This window comes from Natator depressus, chromosome 1, assembly GCF_965152275.1.
Source record: "Natator depressus isolate rNatDep1 chromosome 1, rNatDep2.hap1, whole genome shotgun sequence".
Lineage (NCBI taxonomy): Eukaryota > Metazoa > Chordata > Testudines > Cheloniidae > Natator > Natator depressus.
In genome coordinates, this window is record NC_134234.1 from 130,616,259 (window position 1) to 130,638,045 (window position 21,787).

The following is a 21,787-nucleotide window of genomic DNA, read 5'->3' on the forward strand; positions in this document are numbered from 1 at the left end:
ATCTTGTGAAAACTAGAATATCCAACCAGCAAAAAGTAGCAAAGCAGACCAAAAGAACGCAGAGTATCTAGAACTCCCTCCCTGCCCTCCCTCCCCCAATCAGAGTCTTCTATAAGGGAAGAGAAGTACAATAAAATCACATAGGTGAAAATCCTTGTCTTATCTAAGGCAATGGCAACACTTCACTGGGGCCAGGATTTCACCCTGTATGTTGAGATGTTTTTTCACACTCAGATGGAGTTTGGAGCCCAACTCCAGTATGTGCCTTTGGAAGTTGCAGGGGAGATTTTTTTCTAAACCTCTAAACTGGCTTTATTTGCACACTATCAAATTTTTAGCTTAATGATCAGGGTTAAAAACAAAGTTGGACAAAACAGAAATGGTTTGCTATACATGACACTTGCTTCATTAAAGAATTTCCCTCTATGCTTTTTAAAAAAACAAAAACAAAAAAACATAACTAGTGCTAGAGCTGTACTATATAAAATAATTCATTGGCGAGCACTAGAAAACATCTGTTAGTTTTTGGCTAAATGGCCACCTCTTCCAACAACTCTGCTTGGGAGAGTTAACATTATAAAAATACTATAGCATCAGGGGTGCCTGGAGGAATGAGGCGAGACTACATTGTCTAAAAATTCAACAAACATTAATGCAGCCAGATTCCTAACCCAGGCTACACAACAGCATCTGCCTTTGCTAGAGTTGGTGGCAGGAAGCACCATCCACGAAAAGAACAGTTTCAGTTCTCATTGCCCCAGTCTCTCTGTCTCTCTCTCTCTTTCTCAATCCACACCCACCTAGGTAGTGGGGGAGGGGAAGCCCAATACAATATTAATCCTACCAAAGATTACTTCTCTACCTTATTTTGCTACCAGTGTTTTCTTTAATTGGCTTCAACTGGTTATTGTCATCTTTCCTCTGGATCATTAGAGACCCAAGAATTGATTATAATACACTAATCCTGTCAGCAGAGGAAAGGAAACTTGATCTGTCCAACTTTTACTATTGTGGCTTATCCTCCCTTCTCTAACCTCTGTACCTGAGCACTGACCATTTGAAAAGACCAGCTAATTAATTTGAGAAGGGTTTAATAAACTGAGATTATTTTTACAACATAACCCCACCCAATTTAAAAGCAAATGCATACATGGTTCTAGATACAGCAAGAGACCTTGGAAAAGAGCCCTGCTACTGGAAAACATAAACACAAGTCTCTTCTGAGCTCTCCAAGTCTGGCTACACCCAGCAATATCAGACAGTTTGGGCCACAGGTCTGAAGATATTAAAAATCAGAATAAAACCTATTCAGTTCTTTCAAAATTACAAATTCAAAACTTTCATAGAGTGCAGACAAGACTCAGCTCAATGGAAATTACCTGTATGTATAAATTCATGAGACATTCCATTCTAGTAACACAGGGAATAAAAGAGAATCTGAGTCAGAATTTTGAAAAGGTATTTGATTTACTGATACACTGGTAGCGGCAGAAAAAGCTCTCTATAATAGAAATACTGTGCTGGAAGGACCACATAAAGAATAGTTAGGCTGAAGCGGGCCAGAGCTGTAGATCTTGGTATTGTCTGGGAAACAAATAGGATGAGACCAGTTTGTGGTGGAACTGCCTAATAAATGTAAGAGACCGTATCTTTTTCCAGTATTCTAAAAGGAATGTAGTTCAGCCTATACAGTTATCTGCATACCAGTTGAGCCTGAGTCCTAATTGTCAGAAATCCAAAATTCAGAAAGACTTGTGCTGCACATTCTCTGTGGGTGTATGAAGCCAAAAAAAAAGCTATTAGACTTGCATTACAAAAATTATGTTGAGAGGAATGCAAACCTTCATCCTCCCTGGGTATTAAAACTATTGGTCTCGGTGTTTTCAGTATGTAGCAAAAATGTTTTCACCAGGTATCCTAATGCTCTTACCTTACAACATGTAAAAATGCCTCATTATGGGAAGCTGTTCAGCCTCCATCAATAAAACAGCTTACTTGGGATGTCCAAGGTATTTTCTGTTGGAAGACCAAGAGGCTTAACTGCCACTTTTGACCAGTTTTGACCCTCTTTCACCAGCTAGTTTATGAAGGCTCTCACTAAAATTCAGAACCTGAACTGTACTGAATCTAGGGAGAACTTTAATAACTAGACAACAAGCAAAAACTACTAACCGTAAACATGCCTGTAATGCAGCACAACTTGAAGCAGGTTTTAATATATAGTTCAAATGCCAGGTATTGTATTCTTTTCTTGATGCCATTATGGCACTGGTTAATTTATTTCTTTATTAAATTTAAAGTTTAATACTATAAGTCAGATGATATTTTGTGACTTACAAACCTTGTCAGGATCTATTTAGGTTCTAACTGAAAACCAGAATTTTGTACTTAGCATAACTCCTTATGTTTTGCTTGGCACAAACTGCTGTTCAGAGTGACTGTGCCTGAACAGACTTTGATGATTTGCAGTCTTTCTTCATTCTGGAATGTTAACTTGTAAAATTGCCTCCTCTTTGAAAGTGATCGTCTCTATCTTCTTCTTCTTTATTTTTTTTAAACACACACCGTGACTTTCACATCATTCTATGTTGTATAGCAATAGTTGGCATTTATACGACGCACTTTTTGCTCCCTTCATCAGAGATCTATACATACATTTAACTCCAGCAATGCCCATGTGAGGTAGGTAACTTGGGCAAGTCATTTATCTATTTCATAATGCTGTTGTGAGAATTGGTAAGATCATGTTCACAGCCCTTTACAAACATTAAGCGTGCTATATAGGTGTTTGCTGTTGTATATTATTATCCAAGATAGCTTTATAAGAACATAATGGCCATACTGGGTCAGACCAAAGGTCCATCCAGCCCAGTATCCTGTCTGCCAACAGCAGCCAATGCCAGATGTCCCAGAGGGAGCAAACCTAACAGGCAATGATCAAGTGATCTCTCTCCTGCCGTCCATCTCCACCCTCTGACAAACAGAGGCTAGGGACACCATTCCTTACCCATCCTGGCTAATAGCCATTAATGGACTTAACCTCCATGAATTTATCTAGTGCTCTTTTAAACCCTGTTAAACCAGTGTTAAGCCACTGTTGGCTTTTATAGTTGGAAGCATATGAACCTGTTGTTTTGAAACACATCTGATCATCTTGGAATAAACAGCATCTTACATTAAATGCTCAGCAGTCAGTTTCCTTGCTCTGTATGCCATATTTTCAGAGATCTCCTCTTCTTCAATATTAGCCAATACGTATTTTAAAGTCAGCTGAGGGATTATGATATATCATTGTGTGAAAAGTCTTCCCCCTTTCAAAATTAAATTTGTTATCCTGCAAAGTTCGTTTTTTAGGGAGCTATGTTATTTGTTCAGCTCAGTCAGTGCCTCTGCATTGTACAGAACACAAAGGGACATACTGCCTTTGCTCACAGAAGTCTGTATTCTAAATCACATAGTTTAAACAACTGCATTGCAGGAAGGCCCAGGACCAAACTGCAAAATATTTTTTCAGTGATTTCTTTGGCAGAGTATCCAAGTTATTAACTGTATACCTATCTATCTTGGAGTGTTTTATACTGTCAGCCATGAGCGTTGTATCTGAGTGCCTTTTGTGTAAAAGCAATAGCAAGGTCTTTAATATTGTTTCTTGTTTTGAGATAGCACCTAGAAGCCCCAGTCATGCAGCAGGACCTCATTGTGCTAGGTGCTGTAGTCACAGAACAAAAAGATGGGCCCTGTCTAACAGACTTCATGAAGTCGCTGGAATTTCTTCCTTTATGGGATCAGAACTCTGCTTGGGGTAGGTTATTTTTTGGCAGGGGAGAGGAAGCATGAATGTAAAGGGTGTTTGAATTGTGGGTGTTGCTTATTCATAGATACAAGGCCAGAAGGGACTATTGTAATCACCTGACCAATGTATAATACAGGCCCTGGGACAGGAGTGGCCAAACTTACTGACCCTCTGTGACGTTCCCCTCTGGTGTTATCTGGACCACTCCAATCCTTGACTCTGGGAGCCAGCCTTACCCTGCTCTGCTGTGAGAATCCCCACTCCTGGGCTGTTCATGCACAGCCTTTGGCATGTAAGCTGCTCCCAGCTACTTGCAAGTGAATGACACTAGCCAATACCTCCGGTCCGAGACACAACCCTAGGAACCTCTGTCTTGCAGTGTCCAGTTATGTCAGCTGGACACTGCAAGCTTATATGAGATCGTCAATGTAACAAAGAAATCGATATGTACCGGGCTTGTTATCCCAAGGAGAGTGTCTGACATCTTTCAAACCAAACACACTCCTTGAGGTAGAATAAACAAACATATTTTAAGTGATTATAAAGCAAAGCATAACAAGTCAGATTTGGTCAAATGAAATAAAAGCAAAACGCTTTCTAAGCTGATCTTAACACTTTCAGTGCCCTTACCAACTTAGATGCTTCTCACCACAGGCTGGCTAGTTGCTCTTCAGCCAGGCTCTCCCCTTTGATCAGTGCTTCAGCCGCTTGGTGTGGTGTCTGTAGATGGAGGTGGAAGAGAGAGAGAAAGCATGGCAAATGTCTCCCCCTTTTATCATGTCCTTTCTTCCCTCTTGGCTTTGCGCCCTCCCCCCTAACTTCAGAGTCAGGTGAGCATTAACTCATCAGAGTTCCAAACTGACCAAAGGAAGGGGAGGTGACTCTCTCGAGAGTCTAACAGATTTTTTTGTTGCTGCCTAGGCCAGCGTCCTTTCTTCCTGTGAGGCTGGGCTGGGTTTGTCCCTTACCTGTCCTGATGAGGTGTGCTCTTGGAGAGTTTTTGCGTGGGCTTATTTTAAGCCACGAGGATACATTTTCAGCCTCATAACTATATACATGAAATGATAACCTATAACATCACTATAACAACCATGCTCAGTGCATCATGAGCCTGCCGAAGAAACCCAACGTGACAAACTTTGCATTGGCTACCACACAATCATTTTACAAAGATGAACATGGGGGTGTAGGGTGTTCCCCCGAGATACAGAGCATCACACCCTCCAAGCTGCATACAATAATCTTCAGAAATTCGAGAGCAGCAAGATGCACAAGCTCCCCTGCGGGGTGGTGCCTGCTGGGGCATGGGGCTTCTGCTCCAACACATCCCTGCAGGGCTAAAGCCCTTAGGAACCCCTCCTCCCCCTGCAGAAGCCCCTAGGCCCACCACCCCGCTGCAGGACAGAAGCCTCAAGCTCCCCCGCCCAGTCTGCTGGGTGGAGAATGGGGCAGGGTATGTGGAGGGCTCTGCAAGCTGCAGTTTAACTGTAAAAGAGCCACATGCAGCTCACGAGCCACAGTTTGGCCACACCTGCCCTAGGACTTCTCTGATTTAACTCTTCTTTGCACTAGAGTAAATTCTTTAGAAAAACATCCAATCTTGATTTTAAAACGTTCAGTGATGGAGAATCTACCACCACCCTTGGTAAACTCTTCCAGTGGTTAATTAACCACATGGTTAAATCCCTCCCCACATCTGAAATTTGTCTAACTTCAGCTTCCAGACATTCAACCTTTTATATCTTTGTTTGCTAGACTGAAGAGTCCTCCATTATCAGATTTCTGTGCATAGATTCTTACAGGTGGTGATTGTTACCCCTTAACCTGGTAAAAGGTTTTCTCAAAGAGGAAGACTGTGCAACACTTAAGATGGTAGACTTTGAATTCATTGCCCGTTCTGGGAGATTGCTCCATAGGTGGATCCCCCTTACAGAGGTTACTTTGTCCCCAGCTCTCATGCTTCGGCCTGGGTTTTGTGATCTGGGTCACTCCAGAGGAGCGCAGCTGTTACTGGGGTTCATAGATACGACTTCAAAACCATGAATTCAACAATTTATTTGGGAATATTATATACCCATTTTAGATTTTATGCATGGAAGGTGTAAGATTTTTAAGCATCTATCAATGGGCAAGCTGCGCAATTTTAGAATCTCCTGTTTGTTGAAAGATTTGAACTTCCAACAATCGGTTCCTTAGTGGCTCTGCCATTGACTCAAATACTAAAGCAGACTTAGTGGTTCATTTTTAATGAGATATTGAAACATTTGTAAAAAGCAACTTTTTTATATTTGCGTCATTGAATACAGACTGTTAAATGCTGCCTCTTGGTGACGTGTAACTATACAAAGGTGGTATTGCTTGTGAACTTCTCCAGAAATATTTTTAGCTTTTTAAAAGGTGACTAACAATGATTTCTTTGTATTAGATGTAGTACAGTGTGTTTAACCTAGCTGAACATGAGTTTGTAGCATGAAGGCTCTCTGCATGTGGTTCCTCTTTTGCATGTTGTACACTTGTGCTGGAAAAGAAACAGATTAAGGAATTACCCTTTTTATCACTCACATTAATGGTAGATGTATACATTAAAAAATACTCTACACACAGTATATGACTTTTTCCCCAAATTCTGGGTAAATGCTGTTATATGGGCACGAAATTCTGAGCCACAGTGCAGGGATGTTCTACAGTTACTGATGTGTAAATGAAGATTGTTTTGTTTGTTTTCCCCCCCTTTTCTCTGCACATTGGTTGTGGACGTCTGATTTGCATCATCATGGTAGCTCTCTCAGTAAATGTAGTATGTGAGAATTGCTGTGCTGTTGCCTACAGCTGCCCTTTATCAGTCAAAGTAGCGTAGTTTCTTAATAAAATGTGTACTCTACCCTAGTCGGGTAGAGCAAAAATTCTCTGCCATTTTGTAGTAGTGTAGTGTTTTAGTATTCCACAATAAGACTCAGTTCAGACCTTCCTGGCTAAATAAACGCTGTGAGTGCTAACACATTTCACAATGAATATTGTTGACAGTTTGTTTTTTTAAGGGTTATAAATAAAATAGCCAATTTCCAAGATGATCTTCTATTTAAAGTGACAGGAATGGAATAATCTTATTTCAGGGTTTGGGGATTTACATGGGATACTAAAAGAACTTATCACTAACTCTAAACAGAGTTTTTTGGATGCTCCTTTTTGTATACTTTGTGTAAATTTCAGTTATACTTAAAATGTCTTAAGTGATAATTCAGCCCTGATCCTGCAATAATTAAAAGCAAGGGGAACTCTACTCATGTGAGTAGTCTCGCTGAGTCAAATAATTAAATGACCAAATGAGAGCTGACTTAGCTAATTAATTACATGTAGTTTGGGTATATTCCATATGTCAACTTTGCAGTATTTTACTGTGTCAGACAGTCCCCATTGCTCATCAGTGCCTCCTTCTTGCTTTCAGTGTAGTTCAATAATGCCCAGGGCCCTGATTCAGCCAACTGCTTAAACATGTTATTTCATCTTGTCAATTTACTGCATAAAAATAAGCTATTTATTTGTTAGCATTCATTTGGCATTCATCACCATGGTATCTGGGCATCTTCTGAGACCTACATTGATTACATTAAAGATTTCTGTAAGAAGAAACCAATTAACATCTCCCACCCCCGTTCTTCCTTAATGCCTGCAGCTGTACCAGTCCTTCAGAAAACAGAAATGAATCAGTTGGAAAGGCCTGCCCAAAAACATGTCTTGCAGTGTTTCTGAAAGTAGCTCTAATTAACCATATTTACGACTGAATGCAAGCTTCCTTGCATTGTTTTTAATGTTTAAGGGCAAAAGTAAAAATGATTCCTGTATTCTACTGATCCAGTGGTGGAGGAACAAAAGAGTGAAGGGGATCTGGGGCAAGGTTAGACTGACTGATCCTTGCAGTGTTTCCAAAGTAGAATATGTTCCTGTGACTCTATCTACAAATCTGTCATTGAAAAACCATGTTTAACAAGAAAACATAATTAGAAAACTTCCTTGTTTTTTTAAATGAAGGGATATATGAGAGAGAGAGAGAGTGTGTGTGACATACATACATGCCTATATACACAAAGAGAGAGAGGGAGAGAGAGAAAACAACATAAGAAAATCGTTAAACTGAGTCTTGGGATAGAGTAATAATTGACAATATTTACACCAGTCAACCGGAAGTGCTGGTTTTACTGACAAACAAGATTACAGGATTGTCTAAACTAATTCTCCATTTTAAAGCTTGTTTAGAATTTTTAGCATGTTATAAAATGGAAAAAATTAAGAAGAAAAGCTTAGTTTAACTTGGTTTAAAAAATAAGAACCAATGTAAGAACAAAGCTAAACACTTAAATCTGTTGCTGAGATACATAAAAATAGCTGAAAAACAATAGTGTAGGACTGAAAAGTCGAAGTTCAGAAAGTTAAAATTTATTTCAAATAATGTTGCCATCTCAACTTGTAATTTAATAAATGGGTCCCTTGTATTTTGTAACATGCTTGTGGATGCTATGCAACTGCAGAGAAACAAGTTTCGCATCCCGATTTATTTTCCACTGTACAGTTGTGTTGGGTTTCCCCAACCTCACATCTCCCTCCCCCAATCAGTAGATATTATAAGTATTAATCTTACTACTGGGTTGTTGGGAGCTGGTGAGAACAATTTCTTACCAGCTCCCAATGAAAAAATTGTGAGAAGTATTTGGAAGTTAACCTTTTATTTCTAGTTCACTTCTTTTAAAAAAACAAAAACAAAACCTTGCTATTCAAGTTGGGCATGTTTCGGCAAAATGAAATCATGTGTAAATCTGGCAAAATGGAAGCCCCAAGTCAGAAATGAAAGAGAACTTTCCACTGTGATACTACATAATGCATAATATTGATTTTTTTTTTTAACCAGCATGAAGGATGAGATTGTGCAGCACCAGTCCCACTGGCAAATATTTACTCACATGCATAGTTTCGCTGAAATCAATGAGACTACTCATGTGAGTACATACTTACCAATGGGAGGAAAGATTGCACAGTCTAGCTCAAACATGATGCAAGTTGACAAAAATTAACATCCTTTAACATTAACATTAAAATAGAAGAGAAGAGAGGGTGTCTTTGGGGGGAGAGATCTTGGCTCCACTAAAGTCCATGGCAAATTCCCATTAACATCAATGGGGTCCTTTGTGATTTACTAAGGCCTGGTCTATACTACCGAGTTAGGTCCATGTAAGGCAGCCTAGGTTGACCTAATTATGTCAGTGTCTGTACTACAGCCTTGCTCCTGCTGATGTTGGTGAAGTAGGGCACTTGCATTATAATGTCACCTCCATGAGAAGCTTAGGGCTTTTGTTGGTGTAGTTAGGGTGAGGCAGTATACATGTAGACACTGCCTTACTTGCATTGGCTGTTGTTCTTGTCAATTTCACAGCTCCATGCTGGAGCTGTGAAGTTGACAAGAAAGGCTGTTAGGCTGCATGCTGTGAACCAGGGGCCTGGCTCAGAGATCAGGCTGTCACCGTTGGGTGGGTGGGGGCTCCAGCTAGAGCTGGGTTGCTGCCTGGGCTCCCTGCTGGGATTCCTGCTGCGCCTTGGGGCTTCCAGTGGGGAACAGGGATCCTGGATGACCATGAGGAACTGAGTGACAACTCCTACCAGGGAGTTCTGTGCGGATCTGAGATCCTGGGCTCTCAGCCCCCAACACTGCACCTCTTAAGTCAGTGGGGGAAGTGTTCCTGGTGACCACGCGTATCACTGACAGACGAAGGGTAGTGTGGACATGAAAACTGCAGTAATTACGTGGTCACCTTGAGTTTATAGTGTAGACTCGGTTTTCCAGTGGCTTCCTGTATTATCTGCTAATGATTTCAAATGTTGCTTTTCAGAAAGATAGCCTACACCCGTAGTAGGCTTACAAGTACCCTCAGTAATCACAACTTCTCATTCATTTCCCATATGAGTTCTGCTGGGAAGTGTTGCTTTCTATGTGTACTTTCAGATTGCTTAAAATGGGTAGAGTTTTGTTTTTAATAAAATGTTTTAATATTATCTAGCACTTCTATCATGCTTTCCATCTGAGGATCTCGGAGTTCTTTACAAACACTTTGTGAACAAGTTTAATGAAAAGTTACACTTTTTTTCTTTTTAGTAAAAAGAACAACAACCCCCCCCACCCCGTGATTGCTTTGAGTTGATTTCAATAATTGGAATTATTTCGTTTAGTTATTCGATATTTTAGCAATGATGGTTGGTTTGTATTATATATGTTACTGTCCAGGGCAGGCTGGCAAGATGTAACAATATTTCCTTGGGATGGACAGGAAGACCGATAACCCAGTGATGTGGAAATGTATAATAACTGTTGAGTATAACTTTGAACCTTGAGATCATTGAGATTATTTTATATTAGATCTAATTTATTTTCTTTCAGGTTTCTTGAAAAAGAGTTGAAACAATTTGTATTTTATCTTAGAACCCTCCTTCTTTTTGACTCTATTCTTAGCAGCAGCCATAATACCACAATGTAACATAAATGTAGACCTACCCCATCGTAAAAAGCTTAGTTGATATTAACTGCTACAAGAAGTAATCACACGTCTGAAATGATCCTCAGACTTGGCAGGTGGAACTATTAAGAAGGTAGATAAATTTTAAATTATGTGTTTTGGGATAAAAGTCTTGTAAGAGTCCCCTGAAGCAATTTCTTGCATGGCACAAGTATATAACTTCCTTTTTATTCAGGAATATTTGAACAGCCCTGACTGGGATGATTTAGTTGGTGTTAGTCCTGCTCTGAGCAGGGGTTGGACTAGATGACCCCGGGAGGTCTCTTCCAACCCTAATCTTCTATGATTCTATGATTAGTTGGAAGGAAAATTTAAAGGTATTGTGAAAAACAGGCTTGAAATATCCACCAACTCATGATGAGCAGGAATCTCTCTTGGGCAAATACTACCAGCTTCTGCAGAATCAATATTTAAAGTTTTCAGTTAAAAAAAGAGTTTCTAGTTCTTGTGGTTGTGAATGTAACTTTCCAAATGTGAAGTGAAGATTATGTTTAGACAAGAGTGTAAATAATGCAATAATGTCTGTCTAAATTTGCTGATGGTTCAAGTGCCTTTCCCGATGCTCAGACTCTTTCCCAAGTAGCAGCAGAGTGTCAGTGCACAAGAATGGATGATGCTGAGCGAATAGGTAGTTACTGAATATTTTTTTACCTTCATTGTTCAGTGTGTACGTATGTACTGAACACAGAATTATAAATTTCCTCATTTTGAGTACAGTAATTTGCTTTTTTAATTTCATTTTTTATGTTAAAAGAAAAGCTTGCAAATTGAAAAAAACCAGAAGTTCCATCATGTGGCATTATAAAGAAATCCATGAGTCATCAGCAGAATTGGAACCTTTAGACCTACCACACAGACCTTTGCACTTGTGCTAATGGAATAGGTGATAGAGGATGACAACATACTGCTGCTGTGTGAACCAGCCGCTAGAAGAGGTGAAATCCACATTTTGTCAGTGGGCAGGGCCGGCCTTAGGGAAAATAGCACCCTGGGCAAACTTGTATTTTGGGGCCCCTCGCCTCAGCTACCTTCCCAGGCTCCCCACTCCACGCCCATCGCTCCAGTCCCTGCTGCCTCTCGCCCCCCACCCCCATTGCCCCAAACTCCTATCCATGACCTCACACACCAGGCCCACCCTGCTTCTTGTCTCTTAACCACAGCACCACCCTCACCACGTCATCCACCTGTAGGACCGGTCTTGCCCTGCAGTGACTCACATCTGGATGCCATGGTCATGGGCATCATAGGAAACCCCACAGCAGTCACTTTGACTCCCCCAGCCAGTGCTGCTGGGAACCCTCATCTGGTTGTTGAGCAGGACAGCCAAGATAATGTAGCAAGCAGTCTGCTGCACTCTGAAAGGTTGAGTAGGCTCTGGGGCAGAGTCGTACCTCTCCTGTACCTCCCAATCTCTCCCACTCAGCGTGGCATCCAGCTTCTCTGCCAGAGACCCAGAGGGTTGGCAGCCCAAGGGGAGGTGCAGTGACAGGAGTGCACCACAGGTCTGTGGTGGCAGGCGTGCATGGTGACCTGAGAGCCCCGGAAAGTGGGGAGGGAACCAGAGTGTGTGTGTGTGTGTGTGTGTGTGTGTATATATATATAGAATCACATTTGTGTAGGGATACTGGGGTTGGGGGAGAGAGGAGAGGAGAGAGTGATGACATGGGGGTTCCAGAAGGGCAGATCTCTCCCCACCCCAATACTGAGCATCCCCAATATTCAAGTGCCCCTCCCCAGTCCCACGGAAGGTGGGTTATTAGGTGAGAGGGAGGTTAAAATGCTCCAGCGCACTGAAAGTAGCTAGGGTGGGTGGTGATGGTGGAAGGTTCACTCTTGAAATATCCCAACCCCCTGCACTAACACCTCCCTTTGAGATGAGTAAGAAAAAGGAGGAGCCCTTGACAACTGGGGAGCATGGGGAACTGTGGGGTCAGTGTGGCATGCAGGAGCAGGACCTTGAAGACATGAAGGACACCCTGAGAACTGGGAGAATGGGGGGCCCTGAAAACTGGGAGGCTGGGACCTGTGGGGCAGAGGGAGGGACCTCCTGGGACCTATGTGGGCATGGAGGGGTCCCCAGGGGGCTGGGGACACCAGGGGGGTCTTCTGGAAGCTGGGAGCACAGGGAGGGATTCCCTGGAAACTGGGGGCATGGGGTCAGGACCCCCTAAGACTTATTGGTCTCTTCTTTGCCCTGGAGTTTTAGTTCTCCTCCCAACCTGGAAGAGGCTGGCAACTTCCAGCTCCCATTGGCTGGCCGAGATGCCCCACTCACTTTCCATTGGGTGGCATAGCTTTCATTCAGGCTGCCCATTGAAAGAGGAATGGCAGGGCTGGGACAGTCTGTGAGGGAGGGGAAGAGCCAACTCCCAGTCACAGAATGCGGAGTGCAGAGGCGGGACTAGGAGCTGGGCTGGGAGGGACACCATGTGGGGTGGTGAGCATGGGGCCTCTGCTCAGGAGCAGGGAAACGGCGTTCCTACCGCATTGGGCTGCAACCTCAGGCAGCAAGGGGAAGCCTGACCCCATGACCTCTGCACCACGGCGCCCCCTGGCTACTGCCTTGGGCGAGGGCCCAGATTGCCCTGCCCTAAGGCCGGCCCTGTCAGTGGGTTTCAAAGCTATTTGCTCACAGCAAAGGAATGTTGTGAGTTGGGATCTCAAGCTTCAATTTGAGCTTCTGGGGTAGGGCTGGGGGTGGGGGAGTATGGTCCTTCCACCCCAGTCCTCAACAAGCTTGACTCCCTTTTGTTCCTCTGACCTGTCCCAGTCCTCTTCACCTTCCTTGCCAAGTCTCCAACACTCAAGCCCTACCCTCTCTACATTTCAGGTAGTCTGCAGCCTCCTCCAGCAGTGAGGCATTGAGAACACAGACAAGACAGTCTCCCTGGTTTCAGTTCTGGTGCCCAGGAGCCAGGAGGAGCAATTAGATGCTCCTGCAACCCTGAAATTGAGCATTCTCAGTTGTTCTGTGGATGCACAGGCAGTCCAGTTGGCATGTGGGGGCTATGAGGGGATGGAACATGCTCAGTGCAGATGGAATCTTTGGAGAATTTAGCTGCCAAACTCTAATAAGTCTCTTCCACACATGTGGAAACTGATATTTTTTCACAAGGTTTATAACTTGGGCAGATATTTGATGATGGCAAAAGGTACATCCACACTTTTCTGTAAATTTTTATGTTCATGCTGCAAACCCTGGAGTTGCTATAGTGAAACAGCTGTAATAATTTTTTAATGCGAGCAAAACAACATATTTTTCCTAATGTGTCTGAATGGCAGTGCTGTTTTACTGAAACTTGTTTTAAATTTTAATAAAGAAAATCAGCCTGAGGCAGTAGCCTGGCATGGGAAATTTGAGCCTGAGTGGTTAAAATTTGGCAAACGGTGTGTCTATACAGCAAAGAAAAACCTGCGGCTGTCCCGTACTAGCTGACTTGGGCTTGGTCTGTGGGACTTTTTCATTGCTATGTAAATTTTCAAGCTTGGGCTGCAGCCTGGGCTCTGGGACACTGTGGAGTGGGAGGAACATAATGAAAAGTATTAGGCAACATTCACTGTAGGTGCTGCTACCCATGCTGACTATAGTAATTTTTGTAATACTGCAGTTTGATGTGAAACCTTCCCATGATTTTTGTATGTCACCTGTTGATGTAGATCATTAATTCCTTGGGGCAGGGATCGTCTCACATTTAAATATCTTAAATTATTTTAGTTTATCCTCCTGAGTTTGCAAAGTGTTCATAATACTCTTACTTAAATGATCTAGGCAAACAGGGCTACATTAAACAAACTGCTGTCTGGTACAAACATAAATAGTTACTGGTGGTTACATTGTAAAAAGTCATCTCATATTATAACGGCGACATTGATCTGCACATTGTGTTAGAATAAAATATTAGTTGTACATTTTAATCTTAAAGAGCAGAAATTGGACTGTTTTATACCAGACTTTTGAAATTCCTGCTTCTGGTTTGAGGAACTGGTTTGAGTTTGAGTTTCAGCCTTGAGTCTGTCTGTAGAGCTGTGAAAAGTCCCACAGAAAAATGTAATGTTATAATATAAATGGTGGCAGGCCTTTAATCATAACAGGAAAGGCACAATTATAAACATTAGGTAAATATGTAAAGAGCTGTGTTAAAGAGGCATATAGAATGAAAGCTTTTCAAAATATGATTTTTAACACTAAGAAATTGTTAAGCTAATGCCCAAATGCTTAAAGATGACAAACTATTTGAGAGAAAGGAGAACCCATGACATACTCCAGGAATAGGAGATGGTCTCTTCCTTCATTTTTTTCCCCATATTGATTTGTAAAGTCATTGGTTGGAACCAAAGCCCATTTCCATCCAAATTAGAATTTGGGGTGTCTGGATCTGAATTTGGATTTGCTCTCTACATGATCATGATGTACATTTTATGAGAGCAGTTCTACACAGATCTTTATCCCCATCCTGTGGTTCTCGGGGAGTGGAGGTGGGGAGGGAATGGGAGTGTCTCAGGGATCCGCCACCTCCAGTGCCTTTTGAGGAGGAGGTCTGCTGGGTCAACTTGTTCAAGATAGTTTATAAGGACATTAGGGAAAGGTTCAGTGGAGTAGGTGGATGGACTGGACACAGGGCATTGTATTAAAATAGAAGTTGGAACTCTGTCTTCACTGCAATTGCCTGTGACTATTGCCACAAGTACTGCGAGCAGCACTGGGTGATCAACTGGTTGATAACACTGGTGAGGCCAACTTGCACCATTTATGTACTCAAACCACAGGCCTGTCTTACACATTTCTCTCCTCTCTCCACTAAATAATCCTCTTTCCATCCTATTGCAATGAAATGAATGTCCAGTCTGAAGAACTGGAGAGGAAGGATGGTCCAGTGGTTAGGGCGCTAGCCTGGTACTTCAGAGACCTGTCTTTGATTCCCTGCTCTGCCGGACTTCCTGTGTGACCTTGGGCACTCAGTCTCTCTTCCTGAGATCTCTGTCTGTAAAATGGGGATAACAGTATTTCCTTACCTTACAGGGGTGTTGTGAGGATACTGAAGACCGAGACAGTTGGATACTAAGTCAGTGCCATATAGGTACATAAACAGAATTTGAACAGTGACACTAATTTACCACAAACACATCGTCTTCTGACTAACTTACTGTAATTTACACCACCACTAGTCTCTCCTGCATTTGACTTGTAGACTTCACCGGTAGAGGTACCTACTTACGACCAAATCTGAATGTAACCCATACTGTGTATTCAGTGCATATCAATGTGCAGTAACAGGATGTGGAATTGTTATGGTATAATAGACCTAATAAACTCATACTAAGCTGTAATTATAAAGGATTTTTTCTCCTCATTCTGCATTGCATTGAGTCAGTCAGTGTTTCACTGCTTCATTTCACTTGCCTATCTCCAGAGATTTTGTTTGGTGTTTTTTTCCTTTGATTAGCTGACTTTTTTAGAGTCACTGTACTATGAGCATCTAATGGATTTTTACAGATAATCAACATACCAGCCAACACAAAGCTATTTTTTGTTTGGGTGATAAAGCATATTTTTATTCATGGGGTCACTGCTGATAAGAGTCCTGGTAAATGGGGCTATTTTCCCTGTGTTTTTCTGTTTCACTCTCCCCTCCCCCAAAGAAAGGACTCTCCAAGGACAAGACGCTGATACAATGTTGTTCTAAACGAAACTAGATAGTGTGTGATGCTGCACTTCCCCATCCTGCATCCTGCTTGTTTATACAGGTGTTTCTACAAGAATGTGGGTATTTAAAGTTAACCAATGAAAGCTGATAAAAACAGTAGTTAAGGGTCACATTCTAGGATTCTTGCATCTCTGTCAAGCTTCATCAATTTAAATGTCTACATGATCAACTTTTTTCTTTTCCCTTATGTGTTACTAACTTGGGATATAGGTTTGAGAGTATCCTTTGAATATGTGGTACATCTTACTGTGAATATTCCTTTGTGTGGAGTGGGATGAAGGTCTCCAAAGAAGGAGAAATACAAAGTACTTACCATCCTGTAACATACACACGTTGCCCATGCTTAGTTTGTTCCTTTGCCTGATGCTTCCTGAAATTAATTGTAGCATCTCTTTCCATAGGAACAGACAGTATATCAGAGTTCAGACAATATTTTTAATGAGAGAACTTTGAGAGAGTTTTCATACCCTCCACCCACACTCCATTCTCCATATTAAAGTTTTTTGGGTGACATTGGGGGAGATGCATTTTTGGAAGATTTTTTTTTTTTTAAGTCTGTTGCCAGGACAATTTGCTCTTGACTATTTCCATTTGTCTCTTAGGCCTGGACTGCACACACAATTTGTATTGGTATTAGTGTGTCAGTTCGGGTGTGACTCTTTTTTTGTTTTGTTTTGTTTTTTTACTCTATACCGCTATATAAATACAGCCCTTAGGGTGGATACAGGTATAAAGCACCTACCAGTATAGGAATAGCTAAACCACTATAAAGCACCTTTTTCTGATATAACTGCATCCAAATTAAGAGGGTTTGATGTTTTAATTCTTTTTTAATTTATAGCAAAGTACAGATACCAGTTGCCTTACCTGGCCCTCTTCTCTGTCTCATTGAAAAACTTGCAAGTGCACAATATTTGGAGGAATATTAAATTCCTGTGTATGGTTGAGGGTTGAGAAAGGGGTTTTTATAATAGGAGTCTGCATCTCTACCTGTTCTCATCTTGTTTCACACTGTGTCGTGGCTGTTGGCTGATTGTAGACCGATATGGCATTAAATATTGCCATGTTTTTATTGGCTATTCTTGCCAGATCCAATCGTATAGCCTCCCACTGACTTTTTTTTTTTTAAGGCTTTCTTGTCCAATATTTACCTTGTTTGAAATTCAAATACGAATATCAAGCTCAATTTCTAGGATAAATAACATTTTATGTGGCGGGGCGGGGGGGAGGTGTGTAGGGTTTAAAATTTGGATCTATATACATAGCATTTCATCATTTCTAAACTTTCTGCTGGGTTTGCTTGCCCCACTTGCCCTGTTCCTCCTTGAGGAAATCTTCTTCCAAGTCTGACAAACACAAACTCATCTGTGCCTATTGCTGCTGCTCAACTATGACAGTAATGCTGCTCGCTCTGATAGATTCTTTTAGAGGAATTAACAAAAGTAGGGTCTTTGGTGGTACAAATAAAATATACAATTTAACTCTCTAAATGTGTGAATGAAACAAATGGAGAGGACCTGCTCTCTGGCTAGGTTTTGGGCAGATGTTCAAAGTGACCTGAGCCAGATTCCTGTCTCTCTTCTAGTGAGAATGCAAAACAAAAAGAAACACCATGTTCAGAACTGTGTGTAAATCAGAAATGGTTCCAGCCACCTTTTTGTCCTGATGTTCCTTGTATTTATCAGGATGTGTATGGAGAAACTTTTTTTGTGAGAATACATTTTTTGCATGTGTGTGAGTATTTGCGGTATGAGAAAAAATTGCACAATAGTTTTCACAAGGGCATTTGGCAGTGCTGAGAGAGTTCTAAATTTGTCTGTTGGGTGGGTAGGGTTGTAGTTCCAACAACAGGCTGATATAGCTGAGAGTACATCTGGTATATAGGTAATATGATGAAAGTAATAAAATCAAAATTCACGACAACAGGGAAATTAGAATGGCAATAGTAGGAGAAAAGGGGTATAATGTTTTTTGCAGATAGTTATTTTACTTGCATTCAGTTGCTGGTAGAGCCTTTATCTTAGGGAGGTTTACCGTAGAGACTTGTTGGTTTAAAAAAAACAGTTTCTTAGTTAATTAAAATGGATTGTATTTTTCCCCCTAGCAAATACTCATGCTTGGACCAGCAAATACATAATTGAAAGGAATTATGTTGTTTATACACACATTCACTGATCTATGTTCAAATCATCAGGGAAAATGTATGCACTAATCCTTTTAGCTCAGAAGGATTGTTACTGTATAAGAATGTATATGTTTTATTCTTTTTATCTGCAACTAATTTAGAAACAACATGTGAAGAGACCCACTTCCAGTATTTGTCAGGGGTGCTTCACCTCAGTCTCATTTTTCAGTTGTGATTAATCTTGTTTTGGACATGCCCATGAGTCTCTTTGGAAGGCTTACACTATGTGGAATGTGCAGTTCCCCTGCTGAAATGAAAACTCAGAGGGGGTAACTGAATACTCTCTTCAGTCAGTGTATTTCCAGCTCGAAGAAAAAACAAATAGCTTTGCTGAGAACAATGAAAATTCCTTGAAACCCTAGGAGACGGGACTTAAAAAGTGACACTGTCAAGGTCTTAAGGTTCAGACTTTCAAATTGCTTATAACCCAGTGGCACAAAGTCTTTCCAGCCCTCAGGGCTGAACCAGTACCCTGCCAGGAGTTTAAGGGCCACAAGTAGTTTACATGTAAATATGTTGCTTAAAACTCCTCAAACCACAGTAGATTATACCTCTTAATTTTTATTCATCCCGGGTTGACCTCCATCCTCAGCCCCATGGTCTGGTGATTCACCACTGCATTTCGTTAACATTTCCACATGCTCTATGCTCCACCATGCTTTGGGCTTCAAAATCCATATCATTTAAAGGTAATCCAGGAATGCAGTGAAGCATTTAAAGGACTTGAGAGTACTTTTTGGAAGGGTCAAGATTCATGCAACCCCAGGTGCTCATCCCCTCTCTTAGGTTTGATTGACTTGTGACTCTCTTCTGTGGCTGCCTATAAGCAACTATGTATTTCCATCCCTGACTCCTTGATCTCCTAACCTGTTCACTTGCATGGAAGTGTGATTTCCATCTCTACTCCCTTGCTCTCCACTCCACCATACAACTGAAGTGGGATTTTAAACTTTTAGTGAACCCATGAGATTTGGATAATACCCTGGCAGTTGTGGGTCGTGGATTGTGCATTAATTGTATCTGGATGTGGAAACTTACCTGAATTTTAATTTATCTGCATTTGTAAAAAGATATTATTTGAAATCTACTTTACTATTGTTAAGTAATTTTAAAAATAACCATTGTTTTAGAAAGGTCTACAAATACAAAATATTCAGTGCATCATTTTTTACTTAAACATTTTTTGAAGAGACAAGGTGGGGTGAGGTATTTTATTGGACCAACTTCTGTTGGTGAAAGAGACAACCTTTTGAGCTACACAGAGTTCTTCTTCAGGTCTGGAAAAAGTACTCCATGTCACAGCTAAATACAAGGTGGAACAGATTGTTTAGCATAAGTAGTTAACACATCTCCTAAGGGACCATTCAACATGACAATCCTCATGTTAACTCTCATCATTCCAAGAACTATTGCTTTATTTTAACATTTTACTTTTAACTGTATTGTTGAAGCATTGCTTTTTTTAAAAAAAACCTTCAGTTTATAAACAAAGTCTCGAATATCCACTCCTGAACTGTATTGGATCCATATGCCCTCTTTGTTGATTGTATTGTGGAAGATAAGTTGGAATATGTTGTTGTTTTTTTTTTTTTTTTTTTTTACTAATTATGTAGTAAATGACTTGGCCTGCTTTTGCATACAGTAGAATGTAAAACATTATTTGTTTATGGTAATACCTGTGATGTGCTAGGCATTTTCCAGAGATTTCAAGAAAGTACAGGCCCTGTGCAGAGGAGCTCGCTATCTAAGAACTGGTAGACAAATTATGGAATGAGGAACAGCTAGTATGGAATTTTTATACAAGTCAATTAGATTCTCTGTAGGCAGCACAGCAGAAGCAGGTTTTCAAGAGGGCCTTGAGTGTGGCCAGGTTAGGGGCCTTGCGGATGGACTCGGGACAGTCGTACCATGCATAGGGGACAGTATGAAAGAAGGCCTGGGGATGATTGTGCAAGAAGGAGGCTGGGGAACACAGGAAGAGCAGAAGCTGTTTGGGTTGGGGAGGCATGACACAAAGCATGACAAAGATGGATAAGCAGGGAGGGGGAGGATTTTATATAGAGCTTTGAAGGTGATGACAAGTGTTAAATCTGCTGTAATAGTGGATGGTGAACTAAAGGAGGGATAGATTCAAAGGGGGGAATGACATGATCATGCAAGAACTAGGACTTTAGTGATTGCATTTTGTATGGACTAAAGGGGAGCCAGAGATGATGTGGGATTTTGAGTTGGGATATAAAGAGGACCTGAATGAAAGATTTAGCTTTGAGAATGGAAAGAAAATGGCAGATCTAGGAGTTGAGGAAGAAGTGACAAGATTTGGATACGGTATGTGAGCAGATGAGAGGGAAGAGTCAAAAATTATCCATAGATTGTGGATGTGAGTCACCAGGGGGATGGTGGTGTGTGTACATAAAAGAGAAAAAGGAAGAAGTTAAGGAAGCCAAGGGCCTGATTTGCAGAAGAGCTGAGCACCTACAACTACCATTGAACTTAACGGGAGCTGCCAGTACTCAGCAAATCAAACTCTGGTTTTGTTTTTTAAGATTAACAATGTCTATAGTTATTACTAGGTTTATCTCTTATGTGTTGACGGAAATTGTCAAATACTAACTCCTCTTACTTTATCTGCCTGTCAATCTGAATATTATGAATAGTTGGAGTAAAATTTGACCAGTAACATTTTCTGTAGTCCAGGAGGGGTGCTAGGAATAGCCCATTGACATATACCGTGAATGGCCACCTTACCTGGGCATGTGATACATTCAATCTTTCCTTACTGGTTCTCACACCTCCCTCTCTCTTCCCGGCCACAACTGCTGTGTAATTCTATCAAGCATTGTAAAATACTTGTTTTCTTAAAGGAAATACCTTCTTACAACCCTAGAAATTAGTTAAATTAGACATCTGATTAATTAAATTAGTTCATATTTCCCAGACACAACTAGTTTCACAATATTTTGGTTACCACAGCATGTCAACCATCTTTTGGGTGGAATGTAGTGGTGGTGGTGGTGGTGATATCAGCTAGCTCATCTGGAAATCTAGATTTTAAAGTGTTTGTCCAAGGCTTTTTTGTGCAAGCATGGTTAACTATATTGGCCAAGCATTGAACAGAGGTGAGGCCGTCAAACTCAAGATCACAGGTACCCTTGGCTTTCACACCAAGGAACACATCTGTACTACAGTGGCATGGCTACAGGTATGCTTTGGTAATGCCATATTGTAGACGCTTCCTACAGCAATGGAAGGGGTTTTCCATTGATGTAGGCAAGCCACCTCCCTGAGCAGCAATAGCTAGGTCAATGGAAGAATTCTTTCAACCTAGATGCACCTACACTGGGGATAGGTCAGTGTAACTCCAGCGCTCAGAGGTGAGACATTTTCAGGCCCCTGAGTGCCGTAGCTATGTGAAATAAACTTTTCAGGCCCTAGATTTTAGTGTTGCAGCCTTTTGCTCAGGTAGCCCTTTCTTCCCCTCTTTTCTCCAGCCTAGTCTATGCTTCAAAGTTAAATCAATTTACCTAGGTCGCTACCGCTGCTT

General features: G+C 41.3%; 1 protein-coding gene across 3 annotated transcripts in view; it reads left to right on the top strand.

The window, feature by feature from the left end:
- Positions 1–21,787, top strand: part of SHROOM2 (shroom family member 2) — a 182,339-nt gene that overhangs the window by 53,108 nt on the left and 107,444 nt on the right. The window lies entirely within an intron of this gene.